This window comes from Ranitomeya variabilis, chromosome 7, assembly GCF_051348905.1.
Source record: "Ranitomeya variabilis isolate aRanVar5 chromosome 7, aRanVar5.hap1, whole genome shotgun sequence".
Lineage (NCBI taxonomy): Eukaryota > Metazoa > Chordata > Amphibia > Anura > Dendrobatidae > Ranitomeya > Ranitomeya variabilis.
Genome location: NC_135238.1, coordinates 248,374,295 through 248,393,536, shown reverse-complemented (window position 1 = coordinate 248,393,536; position 19,242 = coordinate 248,374,295). Strand labels below are relative to the sequence as shown.

The window sequence follows — 19,242 nt, the reverse complement described above, 5'->3', positions numbered from 1 at the left end:
CCATGGACTGCACCAACTTGATCTGCAATTTGTCCTGCCCTCTGTTACCTTGTCCATAGCACGTTGTTTAAATAAAGGACAAAGGTTTTTTATCGGAAAGATTTGTGTGGTGCTGCTACATTCTTTCTCATTTGGACTGCCATATATGTTTTTTCAAGCAAGCACGCCAATTTCTGTGCATTCTCCGTTGGTGAGGTCGACGACTCAGCTATACCTGCTTTATTAGTGAGTATCCACCTGGTTCGCAGTGCCATTCAGCTTTCTTTCTGACATTTTGATTATATAAATAAATAAATATTAAATAAATGTTAAATAAACACCAACACACACACATGCAGAATAAAGTATTTTAATGAAATAAAACACCACACAGTTTTGCTATCTTTATTTTTCTGCCAATCCATGCGATACCTACGATTTCCTTGAAAAAAAAAAAATAAAAAAATAAACCAAACACAAAAACTCCCTGATCCGACGCAGTCCATTTAATAACGACTGTCCCACAATGATTTCCCTTATAGAGCTGTCACATCAGGAGATGTGACCTCTCTACAGGGCCTCCAGTGACACACTGACCGGAGACAATGGCTCCTGCAGTGTTATCACTGAGGATTCAATGGCCTCTCACTTTTCGGCACTGCTGTGTGAGAATTTTCCCACGCAGCGGTGCTGCAAGTGACAAAATGAACTATACTCACAGCAGCGGAGGGATACAGTGTGGAAGGATGCCTTCATTGTATCATTGGAGCCCCTAGAGAGTGGTCGCATCTGCCGATGTGACAGCTCTTCAAGGGAGATCATCGTGGGACACTCGTTATTAAATGGATTACATTGGATCAGGGAGTATACTGTTGGTTTATTATTTTTAATTTTTTTTACAGGTGATCGAGGGCTTCAGAGATTAGCTGTATGGTGAGTATGTACTGTATGTTGTATGTACTGTATGTGTATATGTATGTACTGTATGTCTATATGTGTTTGTTTTTTTTGTGTTTTTTTTTACACTTGAACACAGTAGCTGGATGATGGGACTACTACTGTCCCATCATCCGACTACCTGTCACTGTAGCAGGCATAGCTGGATGGGACTAGTAGTCAGGGCAGCACGGTGGCTCAGCGCTGGAGTCCTGGGCTCAAATCCCACCATGGACAACATCTGCAAGCAGTTTGTATGTTCTCCCTGTGTTTGCTTGGGTTTCCTCCGGGTTCTCTGGTTTCCTCCCACATTCCAATACATACTGATAGTGAATTTAGATTGTGAGCCCCATCGGAGGCAGCGATGATGATGTGTGCAAACTGTAAAGTGCTGCGGAATATGTTAGCGCTGTATAAAAATAAAGATTACTATTAGTAGTCCCATCGGGCGATGCCTGCCTACACGCACACATACAGCCCTGCACACCCACAGAAACACACAAACACTAGCACATCTTCTCCGCACACACAGTCTCCGCCCACAGTCTCCGCCCACACATTCTTCCCCCTCCCGATCCGCAGCAAATCCGCAGATCTTTTTTAAACCTGCGGTTTTGCTGCAGATTGGCCTGACACAATGAAAGTCAATGGGTGCAGAAATTTTTTTCCGCAGCATGTGCACACCAAATGTCAATTTCACACTGACTAACATTGCTTGTGCACTACACTGCGGATTTGATGCAATTCTGCGAGTCCAAAAACGCTGCGGATCCACATCAAAACCCGCAACATGTGCACATAGCCTTAAACACATGAAAAGGCACAAAAATATTTCTACCATATATCAAGGCAATTATTATTAACCAAATAGACATACAAAGAATGACAGATATGTAAACAAAAGAACAAATAAATAAAAAAAATTTAAAAACCCACAGACTTAGATGAAACAAATGGAGGCTACACTATGACAAGATCTGACACTGGAAAACATTAGGTGGAAGCTGGAACATGAAACATATACATCGCAGGAAACATGGAAAAACTTCAGAAAAACAAACACAAGTTACAAAAATTGGTAAACCCCCAGAAGCAACAAAAGAAAACAAAACAGCCTTTAGATCAGGCAAAGAAAATACAAATGTCCACAGCAGGGCTCTGCTCCGGCAGGCCTCTGGGCACACAGGCTGGGGTAGGGTCCAGTACTCAGGCTCGGTCTGGAGCCAGACACCCAGGAGGTCTTCTCCCTGCCAACACACAGACCATGTGCCAAACGACAGCCTCCATTATATAGGGGGTGAGGTATGTGGGTAGCCAGACCCGTCCATCTCTCATAGCTTCCTGCAACCCGGACCCAGGTTTACTAAACGAATCTCCGAGTGCTAATGTGCACTAGAGAAAATCCTCGGGGCTACATCACAGAGAGCACCCACCTCTCTGACACACACCGTCCTCCAACTACGCAGCTATTAGCCTCCTTACAATATATACCGTATACACCTCGGTACAGTCACTGCCAGCTCCACAGTAACCCAAAACAATTATCAGCTGCTACCACCAATCGTTTATACAGGCTGATTGGACATTGGTTTCCGGTAGTGTTTGGCTTTCAGGTGTGCGGTTTACAGAAAAGAAGGAAAAGAACTATTAAATGTTATATTTATTCCAGAAAGATAGGCCGTGTTTATAAAAATATTCAAAAGATTTTGCAAATGAGACAAAACAATAGAGCATATACAATTACATAAAATAAAAAGATACACAAAAGAAAATATCTAAACCTCACCTCACTGCAGTTGCACACATTTTTGGTGGAAGCGCTCCTAGTGAAAACGTGGATCAATCTTACATGACGATGCATTTCCCTGCTATTGAACACAAATCATAATTTGCCTTTTCTTTTATTAGCACCTAAGTTGCATCCACACACCTCCATTTGATGTCTCATAATAGGGCTGGTCATGGAATGTGGCTTCAGTTTCAGAAAATTGTGAGATTCCCAACATTCATGATATTTTCACTCCTTAAGATCACTGGCATTCGATATCAACATCATATTTTTATCGTGATTTTACCTTTTCATAGATCGGAAATGTGGCATGGCTGTGGTCAGCTATCTGGCCACTATTAATTTGAGGCTGATTGGCATGTATCACTGTTATAAAAAAATATGCATATTCTTCCCCCATTAATCCTGAAATTGAAAAGGTACATCCCATCAATATCGGATGGGCATACAAACCCAAATATTCATAACTTTCCATTTGTGTCCAAGTGTCTAGTTGCAGATGTCTAGCTTCCTCTGAAGGGAACAAGAGTTACATCTAAAAAAGGTATTAGATTTTATCTTCCCTTCCTCTTGAATTTACAAATCTCAGTCTTTATAACTTCTTCCCACAACAGATATCCTGTTTTAATTACAAGTACACTACAGGGAGCCTCTGGCTTAAAAAAAAACTTGAATGGATAGTTCTTTGTATGTTAATTAGCTTTTTTCATTACACCAGACGCTCAATCTGATTCTACTTCCAAAAGGGTTTTCGATTGTAAGCTCTTTCTTCTTTTGGAGGTCCTGTGTGTGTGGGGGCATGAATGCCTCTCTTGTCGGGTGTCCCGGGACCATGGGCTGCTTCCCTGTCCCTAACGCTAGGGACTCCCTAGCTCGCCCTATTCCCCAGATTACTTCTGATGGTGAAGACGCTGGGAACACGCACCTTGCCTTAGCTCCTGAATCTGCCCTCAGTCAGTAACCTTCCACCACCCAGGGAAGATGGGAGTAGTAGTGTAACGCAATTCACCAACCAGACTAACAAGGTAATATGAACAAGGATAACAAAAAATACCCATCATACAAATATACTCACATAAACAGAGGAATGCAACGGGAAGTAGAGGATGAGTTAAACCAAAGAAGGAGAAGAAGGGGAATTATCACACACCCAAAACCTAGCAACAGTCACAGATAAATCCAAACACCTTCTCAAATAACAACCACCTACAACCTCTAACCAGGCAGCAAAAGCTACTCTGACAATGAGTGCTAGCCAGGGCCCAGATTATATTGGAGATGGGAGTGGCTAACCGTGAACAGCTGAGCCTAGATGCAGGAAAGCTTCCAGGAGCTCTCAGCTGAGCAGCTTAACCCCTGCACTGCTAAAAGAAACCTGCACCAATTAATATGAAGGTGAAATGCTGTGTATGACAGCGACTACATAGGCCTGTGTTCTGGGTTCTCTGGCTGCGGGTGACAGCGACTACATAGGATGTCTTCTTGGTGAATAACAACCCTTTCCTATTTGTCTGGTATTATGTGGACTTTACTTTCTCAATCCCCTGACAGACTGTGGACTGTAGTTTCACACCCCCTTGACAGACTGTAGGACACATTGTTCCCTCATCCTGACTGGTTGTGGGACACACTTTCCCTCCACCCGGACAGGCTGCGGATAAGACCTTCCCCGCCTCACTTGTTACCTTGCTAATTATTTGTTCCTCCTAGGGGATTCTCAGCAACATCACACCCCAGAGTCACATGGTTGAGTTCTCATGTAGCACAATAAGCATTATCATTATGCATGACATTGACCTTTACAGTATTGACAGTTGCACCACATGACATACCAGATCTGGGAGGATTGTCAGGAATGTATTGGGCAACCAACTGTCCAAGATCAGTTCCAAATAACACCCTCACTTCCCTTAACCCCCTTCTCACACTTCAATCCAGGAAACCCCGAGCCATTGGTAAGGGTCGGCAAACACCCCCAAACTCGGTGACAGTCTTGGTCTTCCCAGGGATGAATTCTTCAGGTAAAACAAACTCAGAGTAGATGAGGGTTTTTTCTGTGCCTGTTTCCTTGAGACCAACAGTAATGATGTCGCCTACAGTAACCGATTGCAAATTTTTACAGACCCTTCCAATTGCCCGAACCATAAAAAAACAGTGGCAGTAGGCCCCTGGTCCTAAGGAGTGGGGTTCCTCTTTTGCCTCTCTGGGCAGACGATGCTGATGTGACCAGCTTGGTCACAGGTATAGGTGGGAGTGAGAAGCAGATTGGGTGCTGGAAGAGGGGATAGGACCTCCTGAAGATCATCTGGCAGGTTTATAGGTGGTGGTTGTCGGCTTACCCGACTGCTGACTTCCGCATCTCAGGTGTATGATTGGCCTCATAGGCATCTGCAATCTGCGCTGCTTTAGCTGTCTACTTTGGCACTCATTCCAGCACGAACTGTGGCACCTTCACAGGACATAGATGAAGAAATTGGTCCTTCACTATCAGGTACTGCAACTCCTCGGAGTTGGAAACTGATATTCCCTGGACCCATTGCTCAAACTTGGTTCTGAGCCTATCCACCACATTACCATAGCTGTCTTGAGGTCCAATTTGAAACTTTTTTTGGTACACCTCAGGAGTCAGCTGTTATTTCCTTATCAGTGCCTGTTTGCTGGCCTCATAGTCTCCATCATGGTCTTGAGGGGAGGAGCAAACACCGGGGCATTGGTCAAGGCTTGTTACAGCTGATCCTTGGCTCATTGTTATGAGGGTCCCCAGGCAATGGGCCGATTCTTTAGTCCTTTTGCGGTCCACTTCAGTAACTTGTGAAGAGGCTTTGCTATATTAATGAACTTCGAGATGAAATGTCGATAATATGCTGTTAGTCCCAGGAAGACTTGCAGCTCTGCCACGAAAGGTGGTGAGTTCTCCTTCCATGGAAGTTTTCAAACAGAGGCTAGACAGACATCTGTCTGGGATGATTTAGCGAATCCTGCTTTGAGCAGGGGGTTGGACCAGATGACCCAGGAGGTCCTTTCCAACTCTACCCTTCTATGATTCTATGATTCTCTCGAAGGGTCATGGCAGAGGCCAGTTGCTTACAGCTTCCACTTTGTTTCCAGACTCCACCGGAAGATACCACATGCTCTAGACATTCGAATTCTGTTTTAAACAAATTACGCTTTTGGGGCTTCAACTTCAGACCGTGGGCCTGTAGATGGATCATCACTTGTCATAGTCTTCGTATATGTTGCTTGAAGGTGGGTGCATGAATGATGACGTCATCCAGGTAGACCAAGATGGATTCAAAATTCAGCTCACCCAAACATTGCTCCATTAAACTCAGAAACGTCCCAGGTGCATTGGCAAGTCCAAAAGGCATTCTATTGAACTCGCATAGGCCCATTAGTAAAATGAAAGATGTCTTGAGCTTATCTCTTTCAGCCACTGGAACCTGCCAGTAGCCACTTGCCAGATATAACATGGAAAAATACTTGGCCTGCCAAAGCACCGTAAGGGACTCTTCCACTCTAGGCAAAGGGTAAGCATCTCATATGGTGACACTATTCAACTTGTGATAGTTGATACTCAATCTCAAGCTTCCTTCCTTCTTTTGGACAAGCACTATTGGTGTTTCCCATGGACTCTGACTCTCCTGCACTACTCAGCATCTGTGATATCATAGCTTTTACTTCCTGGTATAGGTTACGTGGAATTTATTGATATCGCTTATGGAGCGGAGGTGTGTCTCTCGTCAGAATCTCGTGTTCAATGTAGGTTGTACATCCAAAATCATCTTCATTGCTGAAGAAAGCAGCTTGAAACCACCATAACAGGTCTTCTATCAGCTGAATTTGTTTGGAGGAGAACTGACTAGTGTCCAGTTATATTATTTCAAGGATCTTTGGACCATTCAACTCCAGAGTCAGCACTGTCCTTGGAGCTTCGGACACAGGGACAGTCCACAGTTCATGTTCCTCGCAAACAGGGCTAGTTGGACTTTGGGAACTCTCTCTCTCCTCGATGCACGTACAAATCCTCAACTTTTTTGCCTGTGCAAAACACAACAGGAGAATCATGTACATTGACACACCGGAGGGTCACTTGTCCATTCACCACTGTCGCCATAGTATGTGTGATCATCAGGCTTTGTCCGGTTCTTGCTAGCTTCTGAGGCTCAATAATCACCTCTGTTGTGGCTATTCATATCCATCTGTATGATATGCAAGATAATATTTTGTTGGGACTGTCTTAATCCCCACTACTTCATCTTCAGGAACACTGTAGCGAATCCCACATACCCCGCTCAGTCTCTGGAATGCCTTCTGTGAATACCGATGTTTAGTGACTCTTTGCCAGTATCCCAGGCTATCTTTGTGGAACATCAACCAGTCTAGATCATGCAGGATATTCATTCCTAATATAATTAAGGTTTCGGACAGTGAATCCCAATCTACCAGCATAACCTCTTTTTGACTCACATCCAGATCTCCAATCTTCATGTACATCCGCATTATACCGTGAACTGGAGTCTTTGTCTGGTTAACGGCCATCAGCTTAATCAGTTTTCCTTGCTTGGCTTTGATAAAGTGACCAAAATGAGTCTCAAAATACTCCAGTGGCATTGTGGAGACTTCAGCTCCTGTATCTACTAGGCCCTGCACAGTCTTGTCTTCAATCAGTACATCTATCACTGGACTTCAGGACACCAGGTTCTTAGGGCATTTGAGGTCTTGCCTACATGGGGCATTCCTTCCAGTGCACCTTACCACTGGAGGTGATCCTCTTTTACATGTCCTGGCTCACACTCTACCATCTGTTGTTTCAGCTGGGAGCAGTTATGGGAGATATGCCTGCTTTTTTGGCAACTCCAGCAACCTGGGCTCCAGGGTAGAGAGTGTTCAGGTGTTCTTAGGTTTGGTCGAGGTTGTCATTGAGGGTGGGTCAGGCCACGCTGGAGGTTTTCGGTCCCGGGTGTCTTCTGGTGACTTATACGAAGGGATGTTTTTCAGATGTCTCAGGTCTTCCCACCCCATCTTTCGGGTTGACGGGTCATATGTCAAATGGACCAGATTCCCCCACCCCATTTGACGGGAAGACGGAGCGTGAGACCTTCTTAGCTAATGCATTTCCTGAGTCAGTTACTGGATTGCGGCCCTTATCTCAGCCAAGGAGTCGGACTGCTGATTTTCAGCTTGGACTCCCTGTCCTCTGGGGCTATACATCTGCACACTGCTGGAGCTCATATCATCTTCACCTTCACGAGCCAAAGCTTCTGCACCAACCTGGGCAAACTGCAGTGTCTCATTCACTCGTATCTAATCCCACAATGTCAGCCTCAATGATGTATCCATCAGTCCCTGAACAAACTGTTCCTTCAGGATGGTGTCAGGATCAGAGAAAAAAAGAGTCTCCAGCCTTGCATTTTTTTGGCAGGTCTGCACCATTCCCTGTAAACCATTTATATACTGGGAGATAATTTTGTCTCCTTGCTGGCACTGATTAAAGAAGCACGTCTGGAAACTAGCGGCCGAGTCTCTTTCTCTCCGTAGACCTCCTCTAATATGGCCACAATGTCTTCTAGAGTTTTTCGTGTTGACACGGGATGCCACATCACAGTTTCCCAGGCTTCCCCCTCTAGTTCGTGCACCATGACATCAGAGTGCAACTCCTCAGCCAGGTTGTACAGCCTGTATGTGCTTCACATACAATCGGCCCATTCTACGATTGGTTTGTTATTGCTGGCAAATTTTGCATGCTTTTTCAGTACGGACCCTGCTGGCAAGCTCAGGCTCAGAGAGTTTAGATTCGACATAAGAGCGACTGGGACATGTGCTCCCACGGACCCTGCGGCCTGTACTGTACTACCATCCCTGGTTGCTTTCTGCATTGTGATGCTGTACCCTGCTTGCAGTGCCAAATGAAATGTGGACGAGGCATGGCCACAGGACGAGAGGTACTGTTATGGACCTGGTGGTTAGGAGCACCCGGAATGACCTGATGGTTAAACTATCACACAGGACAAGCTCTGGGAAGTGGGAGCTCTGCTGACCGCAAGCCTAATCCTATCACACACGCACTAGAAATAGCCGTGGAGCATACCTAACTCTGCCTAGACGCCTCTTCACAGCCTAAGAGCTAACTACCCCTAAAGATAGGAAATAAAGCCTACCTTGCCTCAGAGAAATTCCCCCAAAGGAAAAGGCAGCCCCCCACAAATATTGACTGTGAGTTAAGATGAAAGTCACAAACATAAGAATGAAACAGGTTTCAGCAAAGGAGGCCAGACTTCACTAAACAGACTGAGGATAGAAAAGGTATCTTTGCGGTCAGCACAAAACACTACAAAAAGCCACGCAGAGTGTGCAAAAAGACCCCCGCACCGACTCACGGTGCGGAGGTGCCACTCTGCCTCCCAGAGCTTCCAGCTAGCAAGGCAATATCATGATAGCAAGCTGGACAAGAAAACAAAGATCAGCAAATAAACTAGCAGGGACTTAGCTTCTGCTGGAGTAGACAGGTCCTCAGAAAGATCCAAGAGAGATCTGAACCAGTACTAGAACATTGACAGCTGGCATCAAGTAACGATCTGAGTGGAGTTAAATAGAGCAGCCAGCCTAGGACTAAACGAGGTCAGCTTGAGGAAGGAACCTCAGAACCAGCAGCTCCACTCACAGCCACCAGAGGGAGTCCATGGACAGAACTCGCCAAAGTACCATTCATGACCACAGGAGGGAGTTCGAGAACAGAATTCACAACAGTACCCCCCCTTGAGGAGGGGTCACCGAACCCTCACCAGAGCCCCCAGGCCGATCAGGACGAGCCAAATGGAAGGCACGAACTAGATCGGCAGCATGAACATCAGAGGCAACAACCCAGGAATTATCTTCCTGACCATAACCCTTCCGCTTGACAAGGTACTGAAGTTTCCGTCTCGAAATACGAGAATCTAAAATCTTCTCCACCACATACTCCAACTCCCCCTCAACCAACACCGGGGCAGGAGGGTCAACGGAGGGAACCATAGGCGCCACATATCTCCGCAACAACGACCTATGGAACACATTATGGATGGCAAAAGAAGCTGGAAGGGCCAAACGAAATGACACAGGATTGAGAATTTCAGAAATCTTATAAGGACCAATGAAACGAGGCTTAAACTTAGGAGAAGAAACCTTCATAGGAACATAACGAGACGACAACCAAACCAAATCTCCAACATGAAGTCGGGGACCAACACAGCGACGGCGGTTAGCGAAACGTTGAGCCTTCTCCTGGGACAATGTCAAATTGTCCACTACGTGAGTCCAAATTTGCTGTAACCTGTCCACCACAGAATCTACACCAGGACAGTCCAAAGGCTCAAGCTGCTCTGAAGAAAAACGAGGATGGAAACCAGAATTACAGAAAAAAGGCGAAACCAAAGTAGCGGAGCTGGCCCGATTATTAAGGGTGAACTCAGCCAAAGGCAAGAAGGACACCCAATCATCCTGATCAGCAGAAACAAAGCATCTCAGATATGTTTCCAAAGTCTGATTGGTTCGTTCGGTTTGGCCATTTGTCTGAGGATGGAAAGCTGAAGAAAAAGACAAAATCAATGCCCATCTTAGCACAAAAGGACCGCCAAAACCTTGAAACAAACTGGGAACCTCTGTCCGACACGATGTTCTCCGGAATGCCATGCAAACGAACCACATGCTGGAAAAATAATGGAACCAAATCAGAGTAGGAAGGCAATTTAGGCAAGGGTACCAAATGGACCATCTTAGAGAAGCGATCACAAACCACCCAGATGATCAACATCCTTTGAGAGACAGGGTGATCTGAATTAAAATCCATGGAAATATGCGTCCAGGGCCTTTTCGGGACCGGCAAGGGCAAAAGCAACCCACTGGCACGAGAACAGCAGGGCTTAGCCCGAGCACAAGTCCCACAGGACTGCACAAAAGAACGCACATCCCGTGACAAGGAAGGCCACCAAAAGGAACTAGCCACCAAATCTCTGGTACCAAAGATTCCAGGATGACCAGCCAACACCGAACAATGAACCTCAGAGATAACTCTACTAGTCCATCTATCAGGGACAAACAGTTTCTCCACTGGACAACGGTCAGGTCTATCAGCCTGAAACTCCTGCAGCACCCGCCGCAAATCAGGGGAGATGGCAGACAAAATTACCCCCTCTTTGAGAATACCAACCGGCTCAGGAACTCCCGGAGAATCAGGCACGAAACTCCTTGAAAGGGCATCAGCCTTCACATTCTTAGAACCCGGAAGGTATGAAACCGGTTATGACCCCAATGGCGGAGGGTCTCAAAAGTACATACCAAGTCTGCAAACACAAAAAACCAGCTCATAGGGCAGTGGTAACTGGACTGACCATATATCTAATCCTAGCACCACAAATAGCAGCAGCCGGGGAACGTGCCTACGTTGGTTCTAGACGTCTCGCGCCAGCCGGAGAACTAATTAACCCTAGAAGGGAAAAGATAGACCTTTCTTGCCTCCAGAGAAAAGACCCCAAAAGTTGGATACAAGCCCCCAACAAATAATAACGGTGAGGTAAGGAGAAAAGACAAACGTAAGAATGAACTATATATTTAGCAAAGAGAGGCCCACTGACTAATAGCAGAATATAGTAAGATGACTTATATGGTCAGCAAAAACCCTATCAAAATTTCCACGCTGGATATTCAAGAACCCCCGAACCGTCTAATGGCCCGGGGGGAGAACACCAGCCCCCTAGAGCTTCCAGCAAAATCAGGAATCACATTTAGTACAAGCTGGACAAAAAATAAGAGCAAAGCAAATAACCAAAAAACAAGGAAGCAGGACTTAGCTTAATTTTGCAAGATCCAAGACCAGCAGACAGGAGCAAACAGAAAGGAACTGATTACAACGATGCCAGGCACAGGACTGAAAAACCAGGAAGTTTATATAGCAACACCCCTGGACTAACGACCCAGGTGGGTGCCAAACTGAGGAAAGACAATCCCAGAGTCATATCACTAGTGACCACAAGAGGGAGCCAAAAAAGTCTAATTCACAACAGTACCCCCCCTTTAAGGAGGGGTCACCGAACCCTCACCAAGACCACCAGGGCGATCAGGATGAGCAGCGTGAAAGGCATGAACTAAATCGGCCGCATGCACATCAGAGGCAACCACCCAGGAATTATCCTCCTGACCATAGCCCTTCCACTTGACCAGATACTGAAGCCTCCGCCTGGAGAGACGAGAATCCAAGATCTTCTCCACCACGTACTCCAACTCGCCCTCAACCAACACCGGAGCAGGAGGCTCAACAGAAGGAACCACAGGTACAACGTACCGCCGCAACAAAGACCTATGGAACACGTTGTGAATGGCAAACGACACCGGAAGATCCAAGCGAAAGGACACAGGATTAAGGATTTCCAATATCTTGTAAGGACCGATGAAGCGAGGCTTAAATTTAGGAGAGGAGACCTTCATAGGAACAAATCGAGAAGACAGCCATACCAAATCCCCAACACGAAGTCGGGGACCCACACCGCGGCGGCGGTTGGCAAAACGCTGAGCCTTCTCCTGTGATAACTTCAAGTTGTCCACCACATGATTCCAGATCCGCTGCAACCTATCCACCACGGAATCTACCCCAGGACAGTCAGAAGGCTCCACATGTCCCGAGGAAAAATGAGGATGGAAACCAGAGTTGCAAAAAAATGGCGAAACCAAAGTAGCGGAACTAGCCTGATTATTAAGGGCAAACTCAGCCAACGGCAAGAAGGTCACCCAATCATCCTGATCTGCAGAAACAAAACACCTCAAATAAGCCTCCAGAGTCTGATTAGTTCGCTCCGTTTGTCCATTAGTCTGAGGGTGAAAGGCAGACGAAAACGACAAATCAATGCCCATCTTAGCACAAAAGGATCGCCAGAACCTGGAAACAAACTGGGATCCTCTGTCAGACACAATATTCTCAGGAATGCCGTGTAAACGAACCACATTCTGAAAGAACAAAGGAACCAGATCGGAAGAGGAAGGCAGCTTAGGCAAAGATACCAAATGGACCATCTTGGAAAAGCGATCACATACCACCCAGATGACAGACATGCCCTGAGACACCGGAAGATCTGAAATGAAATCCATGGAAATGTGTGTCCAAGGCCCCTTCGGGACAGGCAAGGGCAAGAGCAACCCGCTGGCACGAGAACAGCAAGGCTTAGCTCGAGCACAAGTCCCACAGGACTGCACAAATGACCGCACATCCCGTGACAAGGAAGGCCACCAAAAGGACCTAGCCACCAGATCTCTGGTGCCAAAAACTCCCAGATGCCCTGCCAACACCGAGGAATGAACCTCGGAAATGACTCTGCTGGTCCACTTATCAGGAACAAACAGTCTGTCAGGTGGACAAGAGTCAGGTCTACCAGCCTGAAATCTCTGCAACACACGTCGCAAATCCGGAGAAATGGCTGACAGGATAACTCCCTCTTTGAGAATACCAACTGGTTCTGCGACTCCAGGAGAGTCAGGCACAAAGCTCCTTGAAAGAGCATCAGCCTTCACATTCTTTGAACCTGGTAAATACGAGACCACAAAGTCAAAACGGGAGAAAAACAATGACCAGCGGGCCTGTCTAGGATTCAGGCGTTTAGCAGACTCGAGATACATCAGATTCTTGTGATCAGTCAAGACCACCACACGATGCTTAGCACCCTCGAGCCAATGACGCCACTCCTCAAATGCCCACTTCATGGCCAACAACTCCCGATTGCCAACATCATAATTCCGCTCAGCAGGCGAAAACTTCCTAGAGAAAAAAGCACATGGTCTCATTACAGAGCAACCAGGGCCTCTCTGCGACAAAACGGCCCCTGCCCCAATCTCAGAAGCATCCACTTCAACCTGAAAGGGAAGTGAGACATCAGGCTGGCACAAAACAGGCGCCGAAGTAAACCGGCGCTTCAACTCTTGAAAGGCTTCCACGGCTGCAGGAGCCCAGTTAGCAACATCAGAACCTTTCTTGGTCATATCCGTCAAAGGTTTAACAACGCTAGAAAAATTAGCGATAAAACGACGGTAGAAGTTAGCAAAACCCAAGAACTTCTGAAGACTCTTAACTGATGTGGGTTGAGTCCAATCATGAATAGCTCGGACCTTGACTGGGTCCATCTCCACCGCAGAAGGGGAAAAAATAAAACCCAAAAAGGGAACCTTCTGTACTCCAAAGAGACACTTTGAGCCCTTAACAAACAAAGCATTCTCACGCAAAACCTGAAACACCATCCTGACCTGCTCTACATGCGAGTCCCAATCATCAGAAAAAAACAGAATATCATCCAGATAAACAATCATAAATTTATCCAGATACTTCCGGAAAATATCATGCATAAAGGACTGAAACACTGAAGGAGCATTAGAGAGCCCGAAAGGCATCACCAAGTACTCAAAATGACCTTCGGGCGTATTAAATGCAGTTTTCCATTCATCTCCTTGCTTAATGCGCACAAGGTTGTACGCACCACGAAGATCTATCTTGGTGAACCACTTGGCACCTTTAATCCGGGCAAACAAGTCCGACAACAGAGGCAAAGGATACTGAAATTTAACAATGATTTTATTCAGAAGCCGATAGTCAATACAAGGTCTCAAAGATCCGTCCTTCTTGGCCACAAAAAAGAATTCCGCACCAAGAGGGGAAGAGGATGGACGGATATGCCCCTTCTCCAGAGATTCCTTGATATACGAACGCATTGCGGTATGCTCAGGTACAGACAGATTAAATAATCTTCCCTTAGGAAATTTACTACCTGGAATCAAATCTATAGCGCAGTCACAGTCCCTATGAGGAGGAAGAGCACTGGACCTGGACTCGCTGAATACATCCTGGTAATCAGACAAATACTCAGGAACTTCCGAAGGAGTAGAGGAAGCAATAGACACCGGCGGGGAATCACCATGAATTCCCTGACAGCCCCAACTTGACACAGACATTGCCTTCCAATCCAAGACTGGATTATGGGTCTGTAACCATGGCAGACCCAAAACGACCAAATCATGCATTTTATGCAGAACAAGAAAACAAATCACCTCCCGATGTTCAGGAGTCATGCACATGGTTACCTGTGTCCAAAACTGCGGTTTATTTTCCGCCAATGGCGTAGCATCAATACCTCTAAGAGGGATAGGATTTACCAACGGCTCAAGAACAAAACCACAGCGCTTGGCAAACGACAGATCCATAAGACTCAGGGCAGCACCTGAATCCACAAACGCCATAACAGGGTAGGAGGACAATGAGCAAATTAAAGTCACAGACAAAATAAACTTAGGTTGCAAATTACCAATGGCGACAGGACTAACAACCCTAGTTAGGCGTTTAGAGCATGCTGATATAACATGTGTAGAATCACCACAGTAAAAACACAACCCATTCTGACGTCTATGATTTTTCCGTTCATTTCTAGTCTGAATTCTACCACATTGCATTAAATCAGGTGTTTGTTCAGACAACACCACCAGAGGATTCGCGGCTTTGCGCTCCCGCAAACGCCGGTCAATTTGAATAGCCAGCGCCATGGAATCATTCAGACCTGTAGGAATGGAGAAACCCACCATCACATTCTTAATGGCTTCAGAAAGGCCACTTCTGAAATTTGCGGCCAGAGCACACTCATTCCACTGAGTAAGCACGGACCATTTCCGAAATTTTTGGCAATACACTTCAGCTTCATCCTGACCCTGAGAAATAGCCAGCAAGGCTTTTTATGCCTGAATTTCAAGATTGGGTTCCTCGTAAAGCAATCCGAGCGCCAGAAAAAACGCATCAATATTTGCCAATGCCGGATCTCCTGGCGCTAGCGAGAAGGCCCAATCCTGAGGGTCGCCCCGTAAGAAAGAGATAACAATTTTTACTTGCTGAGCTGAGTCTCCAGATGAACGGGGTCTCAGAGATAGAAACAATTTACAATTATTCCTGAAATTCCTAAACTTAAATCGGTCTCCAGAGAACAGTTCAGGAATAGGTATTTTAGGTTCAGACATTGGACTACTGGTAACAAAATCTTGTATGCCCTGCACACGAGCAGCAAGCTGATCCACACTTGTAATCAAAGTCTGGACATTCATGTCTGCAGCAAGCACAAGCCACTCAGAGGTAAAGGGGAGGAAAAAAGAGAGGAAAAAAAAACAAAACAAAACTCAGACTTTCCTTTCTTGTAATCCCACTTCTGCAATGCATTAAACATTCAACCTAGGCCTGGCATACTGTTATGACCCCAATGGCAGAGGGTCTCAAAAGTACATACCGAGTCTGCAAACACAAAAAACCAGCTCATAGGGCAGTGGTAACTGGACTGACCATAGATCTAATCCTAGCACCACAAATAGCAGCAGCCGGGAAACGTGCCTACGTTGGTTCTAGACGTCTCGCGCCAGCCGGAGAACTAACTAACCCTAGAAGGGAAAAGATAGACCTTTCTTGCCTCCAGAGAAAAGACCCCAAAAGTTGGATACAAGCCCCCAACAAATAATAACGGTGAGGTAAGGAGAAAAGACAAACGTAAGAATGAACTAGATATTTAGCAAAGAGAGGCCCACTGACTAATAGCAGAATATAGTAAGATGACTTATATGGTCAGCAAAAACCCTATCAAAATTTCCACGCTGGATATTCAAGAACCCCCGAACCGTCTAACGGCCCGGGGGGAGAACACCAGCCCCCTAGAGCTTCCAGCAAAATCAGGAATCACATTTAGTACAAGCTGGACAAAAAATAAGAGCAAAGCAAATAACCAAAAAACAAGGAAGCAGGACTTAGCTTAATTTTGCAAGATCCAAGACCAGCAGACAGGAGCAAACAGAAAGGAACTGATTACAACGATGCCAGGCACAGGACTGAGAAACCAGGAAGTTTATATAGCAACACCCCTGGACTAACGACCCAGGTGGGTGCCAAACTGAGGAAAGACAATCCCAGAGTCATATCACTAGTGACCACAAGAGGGAGCCAAAAAAGTCTAATTCACAACAGAAACCACAATCGAAACGGGAGAAAAACAGCGACCATCGAGCCTGTCTAGGATTCAACCACTTGGCAGACTCGAGATAAGTCAGATTCTTGTGATCCGTTAAGACCACCACGCGATGCTTGGCTCCTTCAAGCCAATGTCGCCACTCCTCAAATGCCCACTTCATAGCCAACAACTCTCGATTGCCCACATCATAATTGCGCTCAGCAGGCGAAAACTTTCTAGAAAAGAAAGCACATGGTTTCATCACCGAGCCATCACAACCTCTTTGAGACAAAACAGCCCCTGCTCCAATCTCAGAAGCATCAACCTCGACCTGAAACATCCGGCTGACACAACACAGGGGCAGAAGAAAAACGACGCTTCAACTCCTGAAAAGCCTCAACGGCCGCAGAGGACCAATTGACCACATCAGGACCTTTCTTGGTCAAATCAGTCAATGGTTTAACAACACTAGAAAAATTAGCGATGAAGCGACGGTAAAAATTAGCAAAGCCCAGGAATTTCTGAAGGCTCTTCACAGAAGTAGGCTGAGTCCAATCATAAATGGCCTGAACTTTAACAGGGTCCATCTCGATAGTAGAAGGGGAAAAAATGAAGCCCAAAAATGAAACCTTCTGAACTCCAAAGAGACATTTAGACCCCTTCACAAACAAGGAATTAGCACGAAGGACCTGGAACACCATTCTAACCTGCTTCACATGAGACTCCCAATCATCCGAAAAGACCAAAATATCATCCAAATATACAATCATGAATCTATCCAGGTACTTTCGGAAGATGTCATGCATAAAGGACTGAAACACAGATGGAGCATTAGAAAGCCCGAATGGCATCACCAGGTACTCAAAATGGCCCTCGGGCGTATTAAATGCTGTTTTCCATTCATCGCCCTGTTTAATACGCACAAGATTATACGCCCCTCGAAGATCTATCTTGGTGAACCAACTAGCCCCCTTAATCCGAGCAAACAAATCAGACAGTAGCGGCAAAGGGTACTGAAATTTGACCGTGATTTTATTGAGAAGGCGGTAATCTATACAAGGTCTCAGAGAACCATCCTTCTTGGCCACAAAAAAGAACCCTGCTCCCAACGGTGACGACGACGGGCGAATATGCCCTTTCTCCAAGGACTCCTTTACATAACTCCGCATAGCGGCATGCTCTGGCACAGACAAATTGAACAGTCGGCCCTTAGGAAACTTACTACCAGGAATCAAATTAATAGCACAATCACAATCCCTATGAGGAGGTAGGGCACTGGATTTGGGCTCATCAAATACATCCCGGTAATCCGACAAAAACTCAGGGACTTCAGAAGGAGTGGAAGACGAAATTGACAACAATGGAACATCACCATGTACCCCTTGACAACCCCAACAGGACACAGACATTGATTTCCAATCCAATACTGGATTATGGACCTGTAGCCATGGCAAACCCAAAACGACCACATCATGCAGATTATGCAACACCAAAAAGCGAATATCCTCCTGATGTGCAGGAGCCGTGCACATGGTCAATTGAGTCCAGTACTGGTACTGAGGCTTATTCTTGGCCAAAGGCGTAGCACCAATTCCTCTCAATGGAATAGGATACTGCAAGGGCTCCAAGAAAAAACCACAGCGCCTGGCAAACTCCAAGTCCATCAAATTCAGGGCAGCGCCTGAATCCACAAATGCCATAACAGAATAGGACGACAAAGAGCAAATCAGAGTAACGGACAAAAGAAATTTAGGCTGTACCGTACCAATGGTGGCAGACCTAGCGAACCGCTTAGTGCGCTTAGGACAATCAGAGATAGCATGAGTGGAGTCACCACAGTAAAAACACAGCCCATTCTGACGTCTGTGTTGCCATTCAGCTCTGGTCAAAGTCCTATCACATTGCATAGGCTCAGACCTCTGCCCAGAGGACACCGCCAAATGGTGCACAGCTTTGCGCTCACGCAAGCGTCGACCGATCTGAATGGCCAAGGACATAGACTCATTCAGACCAGCAGGCGTGGGAAATCCCACCATAACATCCTTAAGGGCTTCAGAAAGACCCTTTCTGAAAATTGCCACCAGGGCACACTCATTCCATTGAGTAAGCACAGACCACTTTCTAAACTTCTGACAATATACCTCCGCTTCATCCTGACCCTGACACAAAGCCAGCAAGTTTTTCTCTGCCTGATCCACTGAATTCGGTTCATCATAAAGCAATCCAAGCGCCAGAAAAAACGCATCCACATTACGCAATGCAGGATCTCCTGGCGCAAGGGAAAATGCCCAGTCTTGAGGGTCGCCACGTAACAAAGAAATAATGATTTTTACTTGCTGAATGGGGTCACCAGAGGAGCGGGGTTTCAAAGCAAGAAACAGTCTACAATTGTTTTTGAAATTCAGGAACTTAGATCTATCCCCAGAAAACAAATCAGGAATTGGAATTCTAAGCTCTAACATTGGATTCTGAACTACATAATCTTGAATGCTTTGTACCCTAGCAGTGAGTTGATCCATACAAGAGGACAGACCTTGAATGTCCATATCTATG

General features: G+C 45.9%; 1 protein-coding gene across 3 annotated transcripts in view; it reads left to right on the top strand.

Annotated features, from left to right (window-relative positions):
• GPR39 (G protein-coupled receptor 39) overlaps nt 1-19,242 on the top strand; it is a 264,976-nt gene that overhangs the window by 110,707 nt on the left and 135,027 nt on the right. The window lies entirely within an intron of this gene.